This window comes from Ranitomeya variabilis, chromosome 3, assembly GCF_051348905.1.
Source record: "Ranitomeya variabilis isolate aRanVar5 chromosome 3, aRanVar5.hap1, whole genome shotgun sequence".
Lineage (NCBI taxonomy): Eukaryota > Metazoa > Chordata > Amphibia > Anura > Dendrobatidae > Ranitomeya > Ranitomeya variabilis.
The window spans coordinates 638,837,415-638,862,705 of record NC_135234.1 but is presented as its reverse complement, the minus strand read 5'-3'; positions in this window follow the sequence as shown (position 1 = coordinate 638,862,705).

Sequence of the window (25,291 nt, the reverse complement as noted above, 5' to 3'; positions counted from 1 at the left end):
GGTTCATTAAGGACTTCACCAAGAAGGCCGCACCCTTGCAAAACCTGTTGGTGGGCCAACCAAAGAAGACCAAGGGGAGAAACACCCCATTTGATTGGAACGAGGAGCTGGAGGGATCCTTCACTTGTTTGAAGTCGGCACTGACGGGCGAAGAGGTACTGGCCTACCCTGAATACGACCAGCCGTTTGTGCTGTACACGGATGCCAGCAATGTGGGATTGGGAGCCGTGCTGTCCCAGGTCCAGAAAGGCAAAGAGAGGGTGATCGCTTACGCCAGCAGGAAACTCCGTCCCACGGAAAGAAACCCTGACAACTACAGTTCCTTTAAGCTGGAATTCCTTGCCATCGTCTGGGCAGTGACAGAGAGGTTCAAACACTACCTGGCCTCTGCGAAATTCACCGTCTTCACGGATAACAATCCGCTAACGCATCTGGATACTGCCAAACTCGGGGCCTTGGAACAGCGGTGGATGGCCCGGCTGTCCAACTACGATTTCACCATCAAGTACCGGGCAGGACACAAGAATGCCAATGCCGATGCCTTGTCCCGAATGCCCAATTTGCCAGAAACGGGAGAAGACCAGGAGGCACTTGAAGAGGTGGAGCTGCCTGCCTTCCATCGCCCCAAAGCCACTCAGAACTCTCATCATGTGAAGAACAGGCACAAGAACCAACCGGATGCCACGCTGAATCCCTTGCCCCATCACAGATGGGCGGAAACTCAGGATGGTGACCCCGCAGTCCGTCGGGTGAAGGAGCTCTTGACGCAGGCAGGGTTGCACCCCGGCCCAGATGATCCCCAGGAGACCCAACAGCTGTGGAAGGGGAGAAGCAACCTGTTTATCCATGATGGCAAGCTGTGCCGGAGGAGCATCGACCCACGTACTCATGAATTGGTGTGGCAGATAGTGGTGCCAAGGCGAGATGCGCCCATGGTTCTGGGAGCCTACCACGATGGAGCCGGACACTTCGGATGGAGGAAGCTAGAGAGGCTACTCCGAGGGAGGTTCTATTGGATTGGCATGAAGAGAGCCATTGAGAAGTGGTGTCGGGAGTGTGGTCCATGTAGCCTACGCAGGAAGGACCGTGGTAGTCAACGGCAGGGCCGTATTTAGAGTTTCTGCTGCCCTAGGCACTTTTCGTGCTGCCTCCCCCATTGGCGAGTATGACTAATGCAGACTCTATCGGCAGTGACTTGGGCTACTTTCACATCAGCGATTTTTGACATTTGCGGCAGATCCGGCAGTTTTTCCGCATCCGTAACGGATCACTTATGGCAACACTGTGTTCGGCCTCATTCATTCCCTATGGGACTTGCGGCACTTGCGGTTTTGCTGCGATCCGGCAAATGCGGTACTTGCAGCAACAGGAAAAAAAAATGATGCTAGCAGTGTTTTTTTTTTGTCTCGCCTCAAGTGCCGCACATGTCCACAAGTCCCATAGGGAATGAATGAGGCCGGACGCAGAGTTGCCAGCCCGTAAGTGATATGTTACGCGACAGATGCGGAAAAACTGCAGTGTCTGCCGCGAACGGAGAAAATCGCTGATGTGAAAGTAGCCTTAGCAAACCTTTCCATTAGTTGTCATGTGAGAATCTGGTGGATCTCATACACAGTACATAGTCAGTTGATTCTGCCACGGTTGCACGGTTTGGCTGACAGATTTTTAAGGGCAACCTGTCAGTCGATTCATACTACCAAAACCACGGGCAGCATCAGTCAGACTGCAAACAGGGACGTTTATCTCTGCAATGCTCGGACGTTTCAGAGAGAATAGTGTGAAGAGCTGGATGGGTAATTTAGTGAGAGAACGGACTAATCTGTTGCTATCGTCTGTGGGCTTCTCACTCCATGTCTCTAGATCAGGGGTGGGCAATTTATTTCCCCGAGGGGCCAGATGAAAGACCATGACTGTTGTGGTGCATGAAATAGCATGAAAATAATTCTACTCAATATTAATTAGTATTAATTGTATCACTTAATATTGAGAATTAAGTATGCTAACACCCGCTATATATCTTTAAACCCCCCACAGCCCCTTATATACAGCATGAGCCCCACACAGCCTCCCCATATACAGCATGAGACCCACATAACCTCCCCGTATACAGCATGAGACCAGCCTCTCATCTCCTCAGCAGCCTCCCCTCTCCAGCCTCTCATCCCCTCTCCTCAGCAGCCTCCCCTCACCAGCCTCTCATCTCCTCCCCTCAGCAGCCTCCCCTCACCAGCCTCTCATCCCCTCTCCTCAGCAGCCTCCCCACACCAGCCTCTCATCTCCTCTCCTTTCCAGCCTCTCATCTCCTCTCCTTACCAGCCTCTCATCTCCTCTCCTTACCAGCCTCTCCTCACCAGCCTCTCCTCTCCTTACCAGCCTCTCCTCACCAGCCTCTCCTCTCCTTAGCAGCCTCCCAACACCAGCCTCTCATCTCCTCTCCTTTCCAGCCTCTCATCTCCTCTCCTTTCCAGCCTCTCATCTCCTCTCCTTTCCAGCCTCTCATCTCCTCTCCTCTCCAGCCTCTCATCTCCTCTCCTCTCCAGCCTCTCATCTCCTCTCCAGCCTCTCATCTCCTCTCCTCTCCAGCCTCTCATCTCCTCTCCAGCCTCTCATCTCCTCTCCAGCCTCTCATCTCCTCTCCAGCCTCTCATCTCCTCTCCAGCCTCTCATCTCCTCTCCAGCCTCTCATCTCCTCTCCAGCCTCTCATCTCCTTTCCAGCCTCTCATCTCATCTCCTTTCCAGCCTCTCATCTCATCTCCTTTCCAGCCTCTCATCTCATCTCCTTTCCAGCCTCTCATCTCCTCTCCTTTCCAGCCTCTCATCTCCTCTCCTTTCCAGCCTCTCATCTCCTCTCCTTTCCAGCCTCTCATCTCCTCTCCTTTCCAGCCTCTCATCTCCTCTCCTTTCCAGCCTCTCATCTCCTCTCCTTTCCAGCCTCTCATCTCCTCTCCTCTCCAGCCTCTCATCTCCTCTCCAGCCTCTCATCTCCTCTCCAGCCTCTCATCTCCTCTCCAGCCTCTCATCTCCTCTCCTTTCCAGCCTCTCATCTCCTCTCCTTTCCAGCCTCTCATCTCCTCTCCTTTCCAGCCTCTCATCTCCTCTCCTTTCCAGCCTCTCATCTCCTCTCCTTTCCAGCCTCTCATCTCCTCTCCTTTCCAGCCTCTCATCTCCTCTCCTTTCCAGCCTCTCATCTCCTCTCCTTTCCAGCCTCTCATCTCCTCTCCTTTCCAGCCTCTCCTCACCAGCCTCTCCTCTCCTTAGCAGCCTCCCAACACCAGCCTCTCATCTCCTCTCCTTTCCAGCCTCTCATCTCCTCTCCTTTCCAGCCTCTCATCTCCTCTCCTTTCCAGCCTCTCATCTCCTCTCCTTTCCAGCCTCTCATCTCCTCCCCTCAGAAGCCTCCCTACACCAGCCTCTCATCTCCTCAGCAGCCTCCCCCACCAGCCTCTCATCTCTCCTTACCAGCCTCTCATCTCCTCCCCTTACCAGCCTCCCCTCTCCTCACTCACATCAGCAGACTCCCGTCTCCTCTCTCACCTCACTCCTCTCTGCAGCTTCCTGAGTCCTCTCCCTGCTCACCGCCGACTTCAGTATCGTCTCCCACAAACATGTCCGTCCTGCTTCTCTACAAAAAAGCAAAATGTCTTCCAGCTTGAAACGTGTAAATCACCACAATCTGTGTCTCCCCTGTATGTGCATGCTGAGACTTATAGTGCCACAGCAGCTGAGACAGGACAGAAGGGCTCTTACCTGCAGACAGCAGCCATGGACCTTAGCAGGGTCCCCCCTCTGACAGGCAACATCTGAGGGGGCAGACAAGCACAGAGGTGAGACCCCCAATATCCCCAGACCCCCCTGATGCTCCCTGTACAAACCCCCCAGTCACCTTCTCACCACATGGGGGACAGTACTGGCAGAGCACAAGAAGTGCAGCACTGAAACACTTCCCCCGCAGATGACACAGAAAGGTTCCTTGTTACCGAGGAGACAGGAAATCCTCGGGCTGACAGCAGTTAACTCCTTACTGTCTGTGCCGTCACCTGCGGAGTATTCCTGAGGGCTCTCACACCTCCAGTCTGCTCCAGTGCTCCTGCATAAGAGCGCGCAGCGTGTCACATGACCCGCGTCAGGACCGTGATACACTTGGGCCTGCTGCTTAAAGCTACAGCACCCATTTCTGCCCCATACAGTAGTCAGGGCTGTAATGCCCTGATGGCGGCCCTGCGCCCGAGACCCCCTCCCCCCGCAGCAGCCAAGACTGAGGTGGGTGGGTGGGGCCAGGGGTGAACCTAGCCTCTATGCTGCCTGAGGCGAACTGCAAAATGGCGCCCCCCCCATAGTAAAATCAGTATAAATAAATCTGGTTTACTCTTTACTTACATTCAATTTACATTACATTTACTCTTTACATGCATTCAGTAGTTTGAAGTCACATAGAGTGCAGAAATATGTCTACAGCCCTGAACACCCCTTTAATTGCTACGTACTGTAGATCTGTATCCAGATGTACGATAAACAATAATGATTGCAGGGGCCTTCACCATTTGACCCCCACTAATCACAGGCTGCAGTGGTCGTACTATTATGTACAGCAAATGACTGTGAGGTCAGTGATTGGCTGCAGCGGTCATGTAAATAATGCACAGGTCGACATCACTTTTGGTACCAGAGGGGAACACCGACACGAATGAGAATCACTAAATAATGTAATAGGGGGTTTTCAATTTTATTTTTTAAGACCATCCCTTACTCTTTTGAAAATTTGGCAAAATAAGAGAAAATTAAAGCCCACAACTGTCAGGTGACTGGCACAGGCCCCCCTTCAGGGAAACGTCTAAGGCTATGTGCACACATTGCGGATCCGCCGCTGTGGGTCCGCAGCGGTTTCCCATGCGTTTACAGTACAATGTAAACCTATGGAAAACGGAATCCGCAGTGCACATGCTGCGGAAAAATCGTGCGGAAACGCTGCGGTTTACATTCCGCAGCGTGTCAATTCTTTGTGCGGTTTCTGCAGCGGTTTACACCTGCTCCATAATGGGAATATTCAGGTATAAAACCGCAGGTGAAATTCGCACAAAATCCGCAAAAAAAAAAAAAACACAGTAAACCCGTGGTAAAACGCAGTGCCTTTTACCTGCGGATTTCTGAAATCCTCTGCGGAAAAATCCGCAGCCCTCAAAAATACGTGTGCACATAGCCTCACAGTCACCTGACCGCTGCAGTTAATCACAGGTTCTATCTGTTCTGTGACATCCAGATGGTGCAGTCATCACTTCCAGAACCGCTGTCGACCAGATCTGTGGCTGAATTCCCGGGGGTGACAGGAGGGCAATATCTCTCTGTGTAGGATTTATTTTAAATAAACTAGTATGTATATACTGTATATTTCCCCATCTCAGACAACCCCTTTAATGCCAGGCAGGATACAATACAAACATAACACATCCTCTTCTATTTACCTTCATGGTCACACAGTCTCCTGCTGCCTGCAGCTCCTGTGCTTACCTGGTGTGTACCAAAGAGGGCACACAGCAGGCAGCCAGGGGGGACTGGTACCATTGTCATATTAAGGAAGCAATTTATGACGTGGGATTTACCCTGCTGGCATCACTGCTATATTCTAGTGACAGTGACAAGCGCATAATACCAGGGGCATAGGAGAATAGATGGGGGCACGAGAGAACAGAGGGGGGGGGGGGGCACGAGAGAATTACAGTGACGGTTGCGCACTCTAATTGTGAATATAGGGGAACCTCAGAATATGACCTCGCTGTTATTGAAAATAAACCTATATACAAAAACGAACACTGATTTTACCGCCATATTGTGACAATATGCAACTCTGGTGGTCGCAATACTCTGAGTGCCCCTATAACAATACAATAATGCTGAAGTGCCCACTTTACATTTAATAATGTCCCCTAAGTCCCTCATGTACTGCTCCATTATACACAGTATGGTGAGCTCAAAGCTTCCATATACACTGTATAAGGCCCCCACAGCTCCCCTATACACAGTATGATGGGCCCACAGCTCCTCTATACACAGTATGATGGGCCCACAGCTCCCTTATACACAGTATGATGAGCCCACACCTCCCTTACCACAGTATGATGGGCCCGCAGCTCCCTTATACACAGTATGATGGGCCCGCAGCTCCCTTATACACAGTATGAGCCCGCAGCTCCCTTATACACAGTATGAGCCCGCAGCTCCCTTATACACAGTATGAGCCCGCAGCTCCCTTATACACAGTATGAGCCCGCAGCTCCCTTATCACAGTATGATGAGCCCACAGCTCCCTTACCACAGTATGATGGGCCCGCAGCTTCCTTATACAGTATGATGGGCCCACAGCTCCCTTATACACAGTATGATGGGCCCGCAGCTCTCTTATACCCAGTATGATGGGCCCGCAGCTCCCTTATACACAGTATGATGGGCCCGCAGCTCCCTTATACACAGTATGAGCCCACAGCTCCCTTATCACAGTATGATGAGCTCGCAGCTCCCTTATCACAGTATGATGGGCCCGCAGCTCCCTTATACACAGTATGAGCCCGCAGCTCCCTTATACACAGTATGAGCCCGCAGCTCCCTTATACACAGTATGAGCCCGCAGCTCCCTTATCACAGTATGATGAGCCCACAGCTTCCTTATACACAGTATGATGGGCCCACAGCTCCCTTATACACAGTATGATGGGCCCACAGCTCTCTTATACACAGTATGATGGGCCCGCAGCTCCCTTATACACAGTATGATGGGCCCGCAGCTCCCTTATACACAGTATGATGGGCCCGCAGCTCCCTTATACACAGTATAATGGGCCCGCAGCTCCCTTATCACAGTATGATGAGCCCACAGCTCCCTTACCACAGTATGATGGGCCCGCAGCTCCCTTATACACAGTATGATGGGCCCGCAGCTCCCTTATACACAGTATGAGCCCACAGCTCCCTTATCACAGTATGATGAGCTCACAGCTCCCTTATCACAGTATGATGAGCTCACAGCTCCCTTACCACAGTATGATGGGCCCGCAGCTTCCTTATACACAGTATGATGGGCCCGCAGCTCCCTTATACACAGTATGAGCCCACAGCTCCCTTATCACAGTATGATGAGCTCGCAGCTCCCTTATCACAGTATGATGGGCCCGCAGCTCCCTTATACACAGTATGAGCCCGCAGCTCCCTTATACACAGTATGAGCCCGCAGCTCCCTTATACACAGTATGAGCCCGCAGCTCCCTTATCACAGTATGATGAGCCCACAGCTTCCTTATACACAGTATGATGGGCCCACAGCTCTCTTATACACAGTATGATGGGCCCACAGCTCTCTTATACACAGTATGATGGGCCCGCAGCTCCCTTATACACAGTATGATGGGCCCGCAGCTCCCTTATACACAGTATGATGGGCCCGCAGCTCCCTTATACACAGTATAATGGGCCCGCAGCTCCCTTATACACAGTATGATGGGCCCGCAGCTCCCTTATCACAGTATGATGAGCCCACAGCTCCCTTACCACAGTATGATGGGCCCGCAGCTCCCTTATACACAGTATGATGGGCCCGCAGCTCCCTTATACACAGTATGAGCCCACAGCTCCCTTATCACAGTATGATGAGCTCACAGCTCCCTTATCACAGTATGATGAGCTCACAGCTCCCTTACCACAGTATGATGGGCCCGCAGCTTCCTTATACACAGTATGATGGGCCCGCAGCTCCCTGTCATGATTTGGCAGTCTGCAGTCACATAAAGTGACTGCAGACATTTATTCCAAACCTTTATCAACTTTATAGTATTAAATTGCTTATTATTACATTATTAAAGCACCACTCTAGCAGGGTTTTTTTCCACCGCTGGAGTGGTGCTTTAAGCGCAGGTCCCCATTCCCAGTCATTTACTCATCCTCCGGTGTATTCACTATTTTGTGGCACGCTCAAACTTGTGAGTGCAGCTTCTGACTGGCCAGAAGTGAGAAGCTATGTCACAAGCGCTCAATGTAAGACTATGAGGCTATGTGCACACGTTGCGGATTCGTATGCACATTTTTCCCGCACAGTTTTTGCAAAATCCACAGGTAAAATGTGCTGCGTTTTACATGCGTATTTACCGCGGATTTCCTGCTTTTTTGTGAGGATTTCGCCTGTGTTTTTACACATGTGGATTCCTATACAGGAGCAGGTGTAAAATGCTGCGGAATCCGCACAAAGAATTGACATGCTGCGGAAAATACAAAGCAGCGTTTCCGTGTGGTATTTTCAACACCATGGGCACTGCGGATTTGGTTTTCCATAGGTTTACATGGTACTGTACACCGCATGGAAAACTGCTACGAATCCGCAGCCAAATCCGCACCGTGTGCACATAGCCTGAGAGTGAGGAACAGGCCAGAACGAGGCTCCCACAGACTTACATTGATTAGTGACCTCTGCGCCGCTTCATGAAACACTGGAGCCTCGGACAGGCCACAAACTGCAGGAGACGGAGCTGAGGGGAGACTAAAACAGATGAGAACGCCGGAAGGTGAGGATCAGACAGGGAGCAGGGGACGGGGATTGTCAGCACCGCTCCAGCAGTGAAATAAAAAAAAATGCTGGAGTGGTGCTGGAAATGTGATGCAGCTCTTGTTTACTGTATGCGGCTCCTTATACTAATACTCATAAAGACCCAGGTGGTATGCATCAAAAGCCCCCTGCCCCCCATCTCCAGCCTCCCCACACAGCAAATATCACATGATGGAGCACATATAATATCATAACAAAACATTATAATATTCAGCCCCAATACCCCCATCATCTCACATCCACCCCTCGGTGCCCTGTCCCACTTCACCCACCTTCAGCCCCCACAACACCCCCATGGTCTCACATTTACCCCCCAGTGCCCTGCCTCCCCTCCCCCACTTCAGCACCCAATACCCCCATCATCTTTAATTCACCCCATCAGTACCCTGTCCCCCTCACCCACTTTCAGCGCCCACAACACCCCCATAGTCTCACATTCACCCCCCAGTGCCGTCTCCCTCCCCCACAATACCCCCATGGTCTCACATCCACCCCCTCATTACCCTGTCCCCCCTCACCCACTTTCAGCTCCCACAACACCCCCATAGTCTCACATTCACCCCCCAGTGCCGTCTCCCTCCCCCACAATACCCCCATGGTCTCACATCCACCCCCTCATTACCCTGTCCCCCCTCACCCACAATACCCCCATGGTCTCACATTCACATCACAGTGACATACCTGAATTTAATAAGCCTAAAATGTTCCATCCCCAGCACTTACTGATAAAGGTTGCAGACAGGACCAGGAAGTGTCTTGGTGAAATGCAACATGTGGGCACTAGGACCCAGCGTGCCTGAGCCAATCCCAGCGTGCACAGAGGGAAGAACTGCAGCCGGGGAAAAGCTTCATGATCAGGTCAGAAGGGGCGAAACCATTCACTGCAGGAGGGAGACTGGCGCCGGCCACTGTGCTAGTCAGCCTGCAGAGTCTCCGTCAGATGGGAGCAGAGCAGACATCATACTGCTCTGCTCCTATGCTGTGTTCTGTATGTCACAGAAGTGGCCCTGGCTCCCGGTGGGCCCCTTCATGTGACAGTGCCCGGGGCGATGCAGGCAAGCAGCCACAGTCCCCGCCCACAGGCTGTGCTTAGTTCGTTCAAGTAGCTCGTCTTCCTGGCTGCCTGGGCATGCTTATGGCTAGTACCCGGCACATCTGATCTGACTGCAGGGGGCGGCGCTGTGCTCCCGCCCCCTGTTTTGAGGGACTGGATGCCGCTAGAGGTGAAGTGCTCAACTCACCTCATTATAGCGGCGCCCCTGGGGTGGGGCGACCCCGGACTTTCAAAAAAAAAAATAATTTTTTTTTTTCTTAAACTTGCTCAGGTGCCGCCCCCTGCATTGTCCCCGCCCTAGGCACGTGCCCTCGAGTGCCTAGTGGCAAATACGGCCCTGGTCAACGGGCTCCCCTGCGGCCTATCATCACCAAACGGCCGCTCGAACTGGTCGCACTGGATCATGTGAAGCTGACACCTAGCCTGTCAGGCTATGTCTACGCTCTTACCATCGTAGATCCCTACTCCAGATTTTTGGTGGTCGTACCTGTCAAGGATCTCACGGCCAGAACTGCCGCCAAAGCCTTCCAGCAGTACCTTTGTAGGCCCCATGGCTACCCGGAGAAGGTACTAACCGATCAGGGACCAGCATTCGAAGCAGAAGTGTTTCAAGAGTTCTGCCAACTGTACGGGTGTAAGAAGATCAGAACCACACCGTACCACCCTCAAACCAATGGGATGTGCGAGAAGATGAACCAAGTGGTGATCGACTTATTGAAGACCTTACCTGTAGAGGAATGGAACATGTGGCCGACCAAGTTGCCTGACTTGGTGGATATGTACAACCACATCCCAGTAAATTCCACCAACTGCACTCCAGCGTACCTGATGCGAGGAAGGTCTAGCCAGTTACCTGTTGATCTGGACATGGGGGTCCTAGTCCCCGAAGATACCTCGTCGGATGCAGATTGGGATGCAGAAAGGCAGCGAAGGTACCGCCAAGTACAGGAGTGAGTGGAAAGAAGTCTCGCCCAGGCTAGGCAAAAACAAGAATGGGACTACAACCAGCATGCTCCTGCGATTCCCCTGTCACCTGGTGAGCAAGTACTCAAACGAAAGAGGAGGCTACACAAGCTCGACGACCAATGGGAAGCGGAACCGTATACCATCCTGCCATCCGATTTTGACAACACGAAGGTCTGTCTCATCAGCAAGGACGGAGGAGAGACCTCGACAGCGATATCCAGGGATCACCTTAAGGTCTGCCCCGATAAGTTGAGAGAGAGGGACACGGCCCCAGGAATCACCCCACCGGTGGAAAAGGAGAAAATGATCCACACCGTCCTTGGAGACTTTCCCGAGTCCTGGACTCAGATAAATCAGGCCATCGTGGTACCTGTTCTAACGTTTCACCAGCCGGACCCACCAGAAACAATAGTGGTACCAGATCATCCGGCCCCGCTACCTCAACAAGCCCTACCTGAAGATGCAGCGCCGACTGTTGAACTGGCGAGTCCTGCCTCTGCTATCGGCGAGCCTGCCGTACCCACTGTTGCTGGTAGCAGCCTTGAGAACTCTAGCCTGCCCGTGCTACCCAGACTCACTAGAAGTGTAGCTAGGAGGCAGTACACTACACCAGCGGTAGCAAGCATAGTGGGCCCGGTTAGGCCAGTAGCAACCCCTGCGCTGTGAAGGTCCACGTGCAGCACTCAGAATCAAACTCCCCTCCGCTACAAAACTTGGAGGTATTAATAGGGGCTGCTATGTAGTTGAAATTGTTTGTGTACATATCTTTTGTTACAGGTTGTAAAATGGACAATAGAGTAATGGACGTGGATTGCTCAAAAACTTCCAAAAAGGGGGGACCCCTTTGTTTACCCGGGGTCCCCGCTATTTCAACCACTGAACTGAGAGTCATAAACTGTGCATGACCTAACTTTCGCAACGTTCAAGAGTCCTCACCTCCCATAAAGGGAAGCACTGCTTTGTTTAATTGTTTATGATATTTCAAAATTTTGTGTGTTTTCTGTTAACATGTAATGTTGTTCTTGTTTTCCCAGTCCGGGAGTACTGGATTTAACAGGGGGGGAGTGCAGCGCCCCAGAGTCCTGGTCGTTGCAGTAATGTCGCTCTGCCACTAAGGGGAGTGATGTTACGTCTGATTGCACTAAAGGAGTTTCTCTGACCAGGTAACACTCACACTACACTTCACACTCCGGCCACCAGGGGGGGTGGTTCTATCTAGTAGGCCACTCCTCACACTCTGGTAAAATTGGGGGTTGGACAGGAAGACAGGGAGAGAAGTAACTGGGAAGAGCTAGTGAGAGGACCTGTCAGGGATGGGATCCTGGCAGACTCCTAAGAGCAGAACTAACCAGTGAACAACGGGAATACAGTAAAGAGGAATTAGGACCAGAAGGAGTCGTGCTGTTAGATCGAGGCAACATCCTTCTGAGGCGCAAATAGTCGGTGGCCGGAACGCCGAGCAAGTAAGAGACTCTAAGTACTACTGCAAACCACGGCCGGACAGCCAATTATAGGTTGGCTGTCTCACACAAATCACCTAAGCAGACAACGGAGGCAGCTGTGGGAGAGGGGCGACTCTAGGGTCCCGGAAGAACTCCAGGCCTACCCCGTCATACGGGTGCGTCCTACCATATCATCTGGGGGACGGAGAGAACGAACATCAGAGACAGGCAGAATCAGTTGTGAGGACTATCCCGGGAGCTCAGCAGGGAAGAACTACAACACCCAGTGCTAGAAGGTAGACACTGATTCCCACCTGTAAAGGGAACTCCTGATGTGCCTTTGGACCGGCCGGTCTCTGACAGCCCTGTTGACAGCGCTCTGGACTGAGGACTCTAAAACCTTCAGTAAAGAGGTAAAGAGACTGCAACCTGGTGTCCTCGTTATTTACTACGACCTACACTGCACTGAAACATCACCACCATTTACCACCACTTTTCATTGGACGCCCCCAGCAGGGTCACGGACCGGGTCTAGCCACCGTGACAACCCCAGAGCCAGAGACTCAGAGGCCCGGTACCGGGTACCCCTCGGCCCTGCGGCAGTGGGGGCGCTTCAGAGGCAGTCAAGAAGAAGCCTTCAGAGCCCTGAAAATGGCCTTGACGGAAGCCCCCAAATTCACCTATGTGAATTTCTCACAGGCCTTCATTCTCCACATTGATGGAAGCCTACATGGACTGGGGGCAGTACTATCACAAATGCAGGGAGGAAAGGAACGAGTGATTGCCTATACGAGCCAGTCTCTTCACGACTTGGAATGGAACCCAGACAATTATAGCTCCTTTAAGCTGGAACTGCTGGCATTGGTGATGAATGACAAGTTCGCAGAATACTTGTCCAAGTCAGAAGTCCTGATGCGGATGGACAATAACTCCCTGGCCCACCTGGAAAATGCGAAGTTGGGGACCTTAGAACAACGATGGGTGGCTCGTATGGTGAAGTATCGGTACAAGATCGCCTACTGGGCCAGGGCTGAGAACACCCACGCTGATTCACTCTTCAGGGTGACTAATGAGGGACCTGAACATGATCTAGATGAAGAGCTGGAGGCAGAAGAGATTCCCGGATTCCATGACTATGTCAGATTGTTGGTGACGACGCAGGGACAGATCGGACAAGCGTCTGAGGAACAGGTGTTGGGACGGCCCTGGGACGACTGGGTTCCACTTGAACAAGCAGATAAGGAAATCACCCAGCTGCGACAGTGGGTAGCACTGAAACAACTTCCCTGCCAGCGAGAGAGAGACGCTGTCTCCAGGAGCCTGCAGATACTGAGGCAGTGGGAGAGACTCCAGTTGGAATATGGATTGTTATACCGGAGAGTACAGTTGTTGCAAGAAGTGGGGTCACTTGGTAAGTAGTCCTCCCGGAGAAGTTGATCAGAGTAGTGAATACAGAGTTTCACGAGAGAGGGGCTCACTTTGGTCCGGAGAAGACGCTTCAGTGGTTGCAGAAGTTGGTGTATCACCCATGTTTGAGGGCTGCAGTGGAGGAGGTTTGCCAACAATGTCAGAGCTGTGAGCTGGACAAACCCCCAGAACATAGGGCTCCGATACAGACCATTGTGACTTCTGCTCCCTTGGAGGTCCTAATGGTCCTAATGATCGATTACTTGACCGTAGGCTTGGCGCATCTTGGATATGATCATTGCCTGGTAATGACCGACCATTTCACTGTGGTAACCACAACCAGAGACCAGACTGCTGAATCAGCTGCGCAGGCCATCTGCCGGGATTTCATCTGAGTGTACGGTTGTCCAAAGAGGATCCACTCTGACCAGAGCGCCTGCTTCCAGGGCTGAGTGATGGAAGAGTTGCACTGTTTGTACCATATTGAGAAGTCAAGAACTACTCCATACCACCCTCAAGGGAATGGGGCCTGTTAACGCTTCAATCGCACACTGATCCAGATGCTTCCAACATTAGGGGAAGATTGGGAGTTACGATGGCCTGAGTTCATATGGGTATACAGCAATCGAGTGCACAGTACGACGAAGTTCACTCCATATACCTTGCTGTTCGGGCGAAAGGGACAAGAGGTCACCGAGTTGGAGTTGGACTCTGAAGAGGACTACCCATGGATGGGGATGTCTTCTTGGGTCCGAGAAACCGACATCGACTGCAGACCCACCACCAGTTGGTGCAGACGAAGTTTCAAAAACTCAGGCATGATGAGGCATCGCCTATTCGAGGGCCAGCTCTGAGATCAGGGGACCGGGTGTTGGTCTGGAATAAGTGGCTTTGAGGAAAGCTGGAATGCCGATGGAAGTGGACCCCGCATTGAGTAACATGACAAGTCAATTCTGACGAGCCAGATGAATGAAGTCTAGCCTGAACGGATGGAAGGAGCGCCCACCCCGGGTAGTTCACTGTAGCATGTTGCGACCCTGCCTGTCCAAAAGGCCCAAGGATGGAAAAGAGCCTCACCCCCAGACCTCAATGATTTTCCGCTTGTCACTCCCAGGAAAGTGAATGCTGAAGCACCAATGTTTGAAGCCACTGGAGTGACAGGCCCATTGGATCAGAGTAGCTCCCCAACCCCTATCAGTCAACCTGGATTACGCTGATCAGAGCGAACGATGGCTGGAGTGCCTCCAACTCGTTATGAGCAAGATCAAATCATCTGACAACGGATCGTCCCAGAGGTGAAGGAATGTGAACGTCTGGTGAAGGAGCGCTCGCCTGTGGAATGGCGAGTTAAAAGAGAACGGGGGTGTAGGAGAAAAGACCGGGCTGTGAGTGCTGACAGGGCACCTGGTCCGGAACTGCTGGGACTGAACCTACTGTTGTGGCGGGAAGAATATTGAGGACGGAGCAAACCTTGAACCCGGGCAGAGTGGGTGTGGCGATCTAGGAAGGTATAAAAGGATTTGCGCGGGAAAAGGGGGGGCTTCCCACTAGAGAGAGGAGTCAGGGAGGACTGGCGCTGAGCTGCGGGGAAGGATAGGCCACATAGTAGTGATCACGGCCGGGCACAGTCAGGGCGCCCAGGTTTCGATGGCTGTGCAGAGGAACACACGCCGAATGGGGGATTGTGGTGAATATTCCTTTGCAGAGCTGCAGAATAACAGACTAAAGGTACCGTCACACTCAGCGACGCTGCAGCGATATAGACAACGAGCCGATCTCTGCAGCGTCGCTGTTTAGGTCGCTGTAGAGACGTCAAACGCAGCAGCTCCACGATGCAGGAGCGATCCAGTGACGTAATGGCGACTCACTTATCGTTCTCACAGGTCGTTAGCTCCATGTAAAACATTGCTGACATTGTTGCTTTTGCTGTCAAACATGACGATACACGCCGACCTGACGACCAAATAAAGTTCTGGACTTCTAGCTCCGACCAGCGATATCAGAGCGGGATCCAGATCGCTGCTGCGTGTCAAACACAACCAGATCGCTATCCAGGACGCTGCAACGTCACGGATTGTTGTCGTTCTCGTTGTAAAGTTGCTGAGTGTGAAGGTACCTTAAGGGCTCAGCGTGTAAGACCAGTGACTGCCCTCTGCTGCCAGAAGCGAGGACAGCTTCTTAGGGGGGGAAGCCAGAAGAACTCAGCACATGCCTCAGCCAGCAGCCGACCAACCATCTGGCTCAGGAGAAAGAATGGATAGCGGACTCACGCTAAGTGGAATTAATATACTGTATAGGCTGCCATTCTGAATTACTGTTTCCCCTTGTTTTCCCCTCATCCTTTATTTGTTTATTCCATGTTGATCCCTGCAAGGAGTTTGTTCCTGTATTGATAAAATAAGTAATTGTCAACTCCTGCTCTGTGCTTCTGTGTCACTGAATCTGATTACCTGTGTTACAGGTGGTCACCAGGTACCACTTCAAGACAGACCCCGAAACCAGAGCTGCTGACCGCAGTGAACAGGGATGCAGGAGCAGAATCGGAATCCAAAGCTGGACTGGATGCTGACACTAGTTCAGGCAGAGCGGATTCTGGGACCGGTATTGAAAGGACAGGTAACAGTATCAGGGACTTATTCAAACTTGACAGGTTCAGTAACAGAGAGGACTGGCACAGGTACTGGAACACAGTATGCATGCAGTAACAGAGACCTGACAACAGACTTGCAGGTTGGGAAACACTAGACACTAATGTTGATCAGACGCCTTCCAACAGGTGAAGGTGCCTTTAAGGGAACCTGTCAGCAGGATTGTGCACAGTAACCTACACACAGTGTCAGGTTGGCGGCATTACACTGATTAAAATGATACCTTGGTTGATGAAATCCATCATATGGTTGTTCTTTAATCTTTATTTTCAGTTTTCTGTTAATGATATGCTCGTGCCCTAGGGTGCGCCTGGAGGGGGGTCTGCATGTGGTGCTCTGCTTAGATATTCATAATGCAGACTGCTGACAGGTCACTGATCCCTCAGTGACCTGCCCCCTATTTTGCATAAGGAATATCTGTACATACTTACAAAAAAACAAATAACCTTCTGCAGACAGGTGCTATCTCCGAGCTGCTACTGCTCAGGCATGGGCAGCGCCATCTTGGAGGAGGAAATTTTTTCTTCTCTTGGAAGATGGTGCCGCCGGACACATGCGCAGTAGCAGCTATGGGATCATAGACCGATAGCAGATACTGCGCAGGCACAGCGGGCACCATTTTCAAAGTGATTTTCTTTCTTGCTGAATAACATGAAGAAAATGTATTTTTGCCACATAAAACATGCGATTATGCTGCAGAGCAGGTGCCACGGCTGGCACCTTCCTGCAGAAGTTTTTAATTTTGCTTTTTTTTTAAGGTTGTACAGATATTCATTATGCAAACTAGGGGGCAGGTCACTGAGGGAGCAGTGACATGTCAGCAGTCAGCATTTTGAATATCTAAGCAGAGCACCACATGAAGACCCCCCCACAGACCTGCCCTGGAGCACGAGCAAGTCATTAACATAAAACTGAAAATAAAGATTAAAGAACAACCATATGATGGATTTCATCACCCAAGGTATCATTTTAATCAGTATAACTGCGCCAACCTGACACTGTGTGTAGGTTACTGTGCACAATCCTGCTGACAGGTTCCCTTTAAGTACTAAGGGCCTGGGACACAGGATTCGTGGCGAGACCCAGAACAAAGGCTTCGGCTGGGCAGCCGAGGCAGTGAGTATGTCGGTATCCCTGCCAGTGGAAGGGGGAAGCAGCGTGCAAGGATGCCAGCATTTCAGTGTGAATGGGTTAATAAGTATAGTGCTGGTTTTGGAACTCATCCAGAAATTTTGAGTGGAAAACCCTATGTGCTTTTTTTTCTATTTTTTTCTACACACACCCATGTTTGTAAACTAATCTTGATATGCCTGACATAATATTCCTTTCACTAGCTCAGGTTAGCTCTGTGTTTTATTTTTATCTAAAGATGAGTTGAAGTGTCACGTATTGTGGGGTGGAGTGTACATAATGATGCCATAAGACTCTAAATGACAAATGACGAATCAGCACCAAGACGAATCAGCACCAAGTATGTTTATACTGCCGCTTTCAATTTTTCTGCAGAAACTTCATGTACTAGTGATGAGTCACATAAATGACAAAAGTGATGACAAATTCTTCAATGCGCTAATGTCACAACGCTGTTGTTTCTGCTGTCCGAGGACACTCATAGTCATAGCTTATCTGCAGACTTCCTCAAAAATAGAGTTGTGGTGGAATGACACGTGTGGTTTTCTTTAATATTAAGAGCATTTATTCAGTTAATGTCAACTTCAAATTTCAACAAATAATATAAAAGGAATGACATGTAATTTATATACGTATTTATTCATTTAGCGAAAAAAAGAACTAGCCAACATGAGAATACAATATGTAAGAGGTATGAGCTTTGTCTGCCAGATGCAGCAGAGCTACTAGAAGTTCTGCATAACTTTTGTCATTTGTGATATGACTGCAGATTTAGCTAATGTATTGATATTAACACATGCAAATAATGCAGCGCCGAAGGATGACTTGTCAAATTCATCTCTGCTGCAACTGTAAATACCACCTTATTGTTTTTCTACACAAAGTCAAGACATACTTGAGTGAGCAAAATAAGTCTGGTTACATTTTGGTTAGGATGCTCCACAGCCGAATCGGTTCAGAGACAAAAATAGTTGAGCTTAATTCATTCTGAAAATGAACATGATGCTTAAATTTGCACTAATTTTCAAGCTCCATAGGAGGTTGTAATTACTTATGACACCTTTTATGCAGACTTGCATTTTTTAACATCATTATTGCATTGTTAGTGGCTAGTCTATTACATCATCTTTTTTTTTTGAGCCTTCAGTATTCTATCGTCTTAGGGTTACCAATCAAAAAATGCCAAGTCAGCTCCAACGACGTAAACCTCATTACAGTTGCATCACCTACTATGTGTAAGGTATAGAGTTTTAGGATTTCTTAGCTTAGTTTCTTACTATATTGACATTATTTCATATGTTTTTTTGAGATATGCCTCGTTCTTGCATTAACAAAGCGGATAGCTTTGCTACATATGTGTAGAAGTCACTTATGATTCGCAAAGGTGAAATTTGACTGCAATGATAAGGAAAGCCTACAAGCTGTATTTTGGCTGCAGAATGGAAGATCGGGACAAGAGTTGGGTTCCACACCTATGCTACAATAGATGTACATCACGTCTTACCCAGTGGTTGTATGGGAAGAGGCAATCTATGCCTTTTGCTGTCCTAATGATATGGAAAAAGCCAACCGATCACACTACCAAATGCTATTTCTGCATGGTGCTCCCTATTAATAAAGAGTTTCAAGGAAGAAGACATGGACTTTACAGTATTCAAACATTCAATCTGCAATACTCCTAGTACCACACACAGAAGAATTGCCGGTTCCAAAAGCACCAGAAACATTTTCAGTCAAGTCAAGTGTTCGGATTTCTCTCTTCTGCAACAGTGATAAAGATCTTATCCAATATATCTTCATTGAGGGCGATCTTGTAGCATTCAACAATATCAACAGTGCAATGGAAGGCTTTGAAGATAAGTCATAATCCAGAGGAATGGAGGCTCTTCATCGGTTCATTCAAAACAAGCCTAAGGCTGGGGTAACACTGCGTTATGGCAGTCCGTTAGATGGACTGCGTTACACCGCGGCATAACGCGGCGTAACACAGTCTGTTAACGCTGCCATTAACCCCTATTATCGGGCATATCGCCAACGCATGGCATAATTGGCATGCGCTAGCGATGTGCAGTCATTCTGTGACGGACCCTCGGATGCGGTCTGCAGCATTTCTGGGTCCGTCACCGCTAGCGCAGATAGAGCATCTGTGCTAGCGCGATGGCATAACGCGATCTTTTTCGGCACTTGAGTTAACGCAGTCCATTTAACGCATGCGTTGAACGGACTGCACTAACGCAATGTGAACCTAGCCTAAAAGACATCTTGCTGCACAATGGCAAAGCGCCACCTTCAATTCCAGTTGGTTATGCAATCCCCATGAAAAAAACTATGGCTTTTAGAAGAAGGAAAGGAAAAGAAACAAACGCAAAAATGATTACTAGCCATGTCAGAAAGGTGTTAAACCACTAAGTGCTATTTTTGCAATTAAAACTATATTTTGAATTCAAGGCTGTGTCACAGCAAGTGTGCTTCCATTGTAAGATAGTCAAGCCATTTTTTTTTTTAAGTGAAAGATCTCCATAGTCCATAAATTTGAACACAACTGGCTACCTCTCAAAGTTGTTAATCCCTGTGGTGAAGAGAGGTGAAAAAAAATTCCAAAATTTGTAAAAAAAATAAATAAATTGCGCCATTTTCCGATATCCATAGCTTCTCCATAGCTTCTCCATATTTTGTGATCTCGGGTTGGGTGAGGGCTTATTTTTTGTGTGCCGAGCTGACATTTTTAATCATACCATTTTGGTGCAGATACAATCTTTTGATTGCTTGTTATTGTATTTTAATGCAATGTTCCGATGACCAAAAAAATGTAATTCTGGCGTTTTAACTTTTTTTCTTGTTACGCCGTTTAACGATCGGGTTAATTCATTTTTTTTATATTGACAGTTCGTGCAATTCTGAAAGTGGTGATACCAAATATGGGTATGTTTGATTTTTTTAATTGTTTTATTTTGAATGGGGCGGAAGGGGGGTGATTTGAACTAAAAAAAAAAAAAAAGTTTAATATTTTTAAAAACATTTTTTTTAACTTTTGCCATGCTTTAATAGTTTTCATGAGAGACTAGAAGCTGCCATAAAACGATCCGCTCTGCTACATAAAGGCAATGATCAGATCACCTGTATGTTTCAGAAATGCTCAGTTGCTATGAGCGCCGACCATCAGGCGGCGCTCATAGCAATCCAGCAGTGACAACCATAGAGGTCTGCTGGAGACCTCTGGTTGCCATTCCAACCCATCGGTGACCCGTGAACATGTGACGGGGTCACCGATGGGTCGGCTTTCCGATGCGGTTGCCGGAAGCGTGAGTTAAATGCCACTGGCAGAGATTGACAGCAGCATTTAACTAGTTAATAGCCACGGGTGGATCGCGATTCCACTCACGGCTGTTAGAGGCACATGTCAGCTGTACAAAACATCTGACATGTGCTGGGAAAGATGTAGGCTTAACGCCGGAGCTAACATCAAAGGGAGGGAGTCCAACATCGGCATACTATAACGCCCGATGTCGGAAAGGGGTTAATGGCACATTGTACTTAATGTTGGTGGTAAATGTAGGTCAGTAATATTTGCATTTATTTGTGAAAATATCTGAATTTTTGGAAAAAAATTTGAAAATGTAGCAATTTTTATGTCTTTAAACCAGATAGTAATATCACACAAAACAGTTAATAAATAACATTTACCACATGTCTACTTTATATCACCATTATTTTTTAAATATATATTTTTTTTATTTAATTAATTTAATTCAATTTTTTTGTTATGAAGGTAGAAGGGTGAAAAGTTCATCAGCAATATCTCATTTTTCTAACAAAAGTCACAAAACCATTTTTAGGGATTTTTTATTACATTTGAAGTGACTTTGATTGACCTATGTGACCGAAAATACCCAAATGTGACACCATTTTAAAAATTGCCAATTACGGAAGAAAAACAATTTCTCCAGCAAAGATTCTTGTTAAAATAAAACTTCAAGTTTATTACTTACATGTAATTAAATGTGTCATGCTGGCAGACCACCTAGTACCCCTGAACACATTTCGACTATACAGTCTTGTTCATGGACCATGAATGGACCATGGAATGATTACTCTGCATAATATATTGAAATTGCTTCTCTATATAAGTATCGGTATCTATCACCACTACAGACAATATATTGCTACAGTGTGTAACCGTACTCTAACCTTCCCTCCTTCAAATCTACTAGAATAGTTTGTGGACTCCATTTGCACTCAAGTGACCCCTTATTGGAATTGCAACTGCTTTGGGAATTCATTTATGGGTGTAGTAACGATTTTTACTCGTTGGGTGTTTTCCAGAAACAAACACACAGTGGAAGTTGCAGAGTGAATATTGCAAATATGCCATTGTAGTGCCCAGTACATGGAGTGCCCAGTACATTGAGCGCAGATTATTGTGCTTCTGAAGCCTCGCACCTGTAAATGAAGTGGAGTCTCCTTGCTACGTTAAAGTTAAGCATGTAGATGCTTTCTGCCCTTTAGGCACATTGTGGGGCTCAAAAGAGATGGGGCAATTGGATTTATTAGTGCAAATTTTGCTAGATTTCTTTTGGTGGGATCCATATAGCTTTTCTAGAACGTTTGTACTACTAGTAACTTGGACACCCTCTATATTTCTTTTAACAGGTGACGGATCCGAGTGGAGACTTTTTTTGTGGTTTGAGTTGAAGCTTTTATTGGTGGCATTTTTGGGTAGAGTATATTTTGGATCAGTTCATATATATCCTGTGTTTTATGCTGAGCACTTACATCAGGGTTTCCATCTAAATATGATGGAAACACGTGATTCAGATGAAAGCTCTGACAGATCAATTCATTAGTGAAGCAGGTGGATTTACTCTGGACTCCATTTGGACTCCTTTCGGCCTCTGTTTAGCAGTATCCGGCTTTTCAGGTGCACAAAACTGTGGCCGACTGCGCTATTGTGCACGCCTAAAAAGATGCCCAAAAAGACGAACATCGCCAGATCATAGGCCAGACGATGTCCAAAGTGTTTCCATCTGTCTCATTATAGGGAATGTTCTATCAGGGGCTCCATCTGATTCACGTATTTCAGAAATTTACAAAGAAACGCCGGTGTAACCACTCAGCATAGAGTGCAAGATAAATGTGAGCCGAGCCTTACTACAATCTTTGGGAAGCAGAATAAATAAATCAACAGCAGATCAATAATTGGTTTTATTTATGTTTTATGCTGTTTCTTGTGCGATATAAGCGATAAGATGGATTTATTCTTCTGGTCGGTGCGATAATAACGATACCAGATGTTTATCATTTTTTTTTGCTTGGCTGCTATCTCACACTATGACCCCCCTCACATGTTCTTTTTTTAGTCCGTATGTGGTCTGTTTTTTTAAAGACCGCAAATATGGACACACACACCTCCTGTATTCAATGGTTGTGTGCGCATGTCAGGTTTTTCACATGGACCGTGTGTCTGTATGAAAAACCTACAGACATATCCTTTTGTGGGTTTGATGAAAGCTGTGATTTGTCAAAAATCACAGCTGCTATCAAGCCCTGGGGTTAGTAATGGAGAGGCGTCTGTCAGACACCCCCATTACTATCCCTGTAGTCAAAATACAGTAAATAAACACACACCCACATAGAAAAGTACTTTAATTGTAAAATGCACTCCCCAACAATTATCCTCTTTTACCCATTTATTACAAAAAAGTAATCCAAGGGTGGCTGCCGTAAATCTATAATAAGGAGGTCCCATATAATACCAGACTCTGCTACATCCAGAAGCTGTGATGAGCGGTGACATTGGTAACGTGACTGCTTATGGAGCTCCCCCATGGGGCCGTGGGGTACTCGGTACCGGGTCCTGCGGTTCACAGGGGGATGTCACGGTGGCTGACCCTGTCCGTGGCCCTGGGACATCCGTGTAAAAGGGAAAGGTCTTTAAGGGGAATATTCGTGACGCCACCTGTGGTATTCGGTCAGGGGGACCGACGCTGCTTTAAGGGGTCCGCTGGGGTGATGTTATGGCAGCTAGACGGTATACCTTCCCACAGGTGAAGTATTCCCAGTGTGTAGATGGTGGATGGTGAGAGGCGCAGTGAAGAACGAGGACACAAGATTGCAGTCTCTTTACCTTTACTGAAGACTTCAGCATCCACAGTCCAGATCAACAGATCACAGGGCAGACAGAGTCCAGCCGGTTTGAAGGCAAGTCCAGAGTTCCCTTGTCCAGGTGGAAATCAGTAGCCTTCCCTTGCGCTGCAGTGTTGTAGTCCCTTACTGCTAAGCTTCTCATAAGGTCCTCACAGATGTTATAGATATTATGTCTCTCTCTCTGTCCCCCAGATGGATAGGACAAACCCGTATGATCGGTGTCTTGAGGCGTTTTACAGGGACTCTATCATGCCCCAGCCTCTAAGGGGTGCCACCTTGCCTCCTGGGTGTAGGGGCGGACAGGTAACGTGAAATTAGCTGTCCTGCCAGTCTCTGGAGCAAGGCATAAATGATCGTTGCTCCATCGGTGTTCCGGCTACCGTATTCTCTGCTTCTGGCTGATCTCCCTCTGATATCCTCTCCTTTGCTTTCCTTCACGCTTGCTGCAATATGTTCTGCTTTCTATCCGTCTGTTTCCCAGGAGCTGCAGCACTTCAGGCCACAGGGCTCCTCTGCTTCCTTTCCCTCTGTCTTTCTGACAGGAACTGAACCCTGTCCCTCCAGATCAGGATGTTCTTATACGGGAGTTCACCTTTAACAGGCTTAGAGCTCTCCCTTCTGGTCTGGAGTGTGAACATGTTGCATGCATTGTGTTACCTGACAAAGAGTTCTCCTTCATTGCCTCCAAACGTAGCATCACTCTCCTCGAGAGGAAAGCAATACCACGGCGACGACCAGGAGCCTGGGGTGCCGCACTTACCACAGCCGCCGGGACACAGAGAGTAGCTTGAGAATCCAACCGCAGTGACGGGCGGTGACGTAATTAAAGTTGAAGGAAACAAAAGAGCAAAGAAGCATGCATAGAACCTTGGGAACACCCACAATTCATAAAAGGCATAAAGTTTTACATTTTATTGAACCATAACAACACATGCAAAAAAACACAGCATAGCTCAATAAAAATATTTAAAAACAATGGATGAAAAGACCTCTAGTAATGCCCATGATGTGGCAATAACTAACCCACACCAAACCCCTGACAGCTAGTACAATTGACTACACAAGGCTCCAAAGAAAGGGAAAAAAAGGCACACTGATTATAATATGAACATTGTGTTCAAATGCCAACATTCAAAAATACAAATAAATAGAACTGCATATGCCTAATCATAGTACCATATTTATGAATACAATCATTATGAGCCAGAAAGAAAAAGAAGGCTGCTCCACTACAAAATCAATGAGTCTGATATATATATATATATATATATATATATATATATATATATATATATATATATATATATACTGTAAGATCAAACTAATTCCTGTAGTATGGAAGAGGAAGCAGACCAGTGATTTAGCCAAAATGCTAGAGAGATGAAAGCGGCATTGAAGGAGCCATGGAAGCTGAGAGGGAATGGAGGGATGTGAACCCCACGCGTATCGCCACAAGACTGTGTTGCTTCCTCAGGGGAAAGTGGTCAGCTGTAGGGTTGAGCGACTTTCATTTTTTTAAGATCGAGTAGGGTTTTGGGAAACCCGATTTTGTCCAGAGTCGAGTCGAGTGCAGTCGGCCGATTATCGCTAAAAGTCGGGGATCGACCGAAACACGAAACCCAATGCAAGTCAATGGGGAAGCATAGTCGGCAGTGAGTGGAGGCCAGGAAAACACCTACAGTGCCCATTTTAATGCCAAAAACATCCATTCTTGTTTCTGAAGCTTGCAAATCTTAATTAACTGTATAATAATAGTTGGGCATAGGGAATTGGGGGAAAGTTGTGGGGGGAGTAGGGCTGGCTCAAGTTTTTCGTGGGCCCAGGAAATGCGGACTACGTCACGGCGGTGTTGCAGGGAAAGGTAAGTATTTAAACGTTGCAAGTGCTGTGATCCTGAGCAAGCAGGGGGGGGCC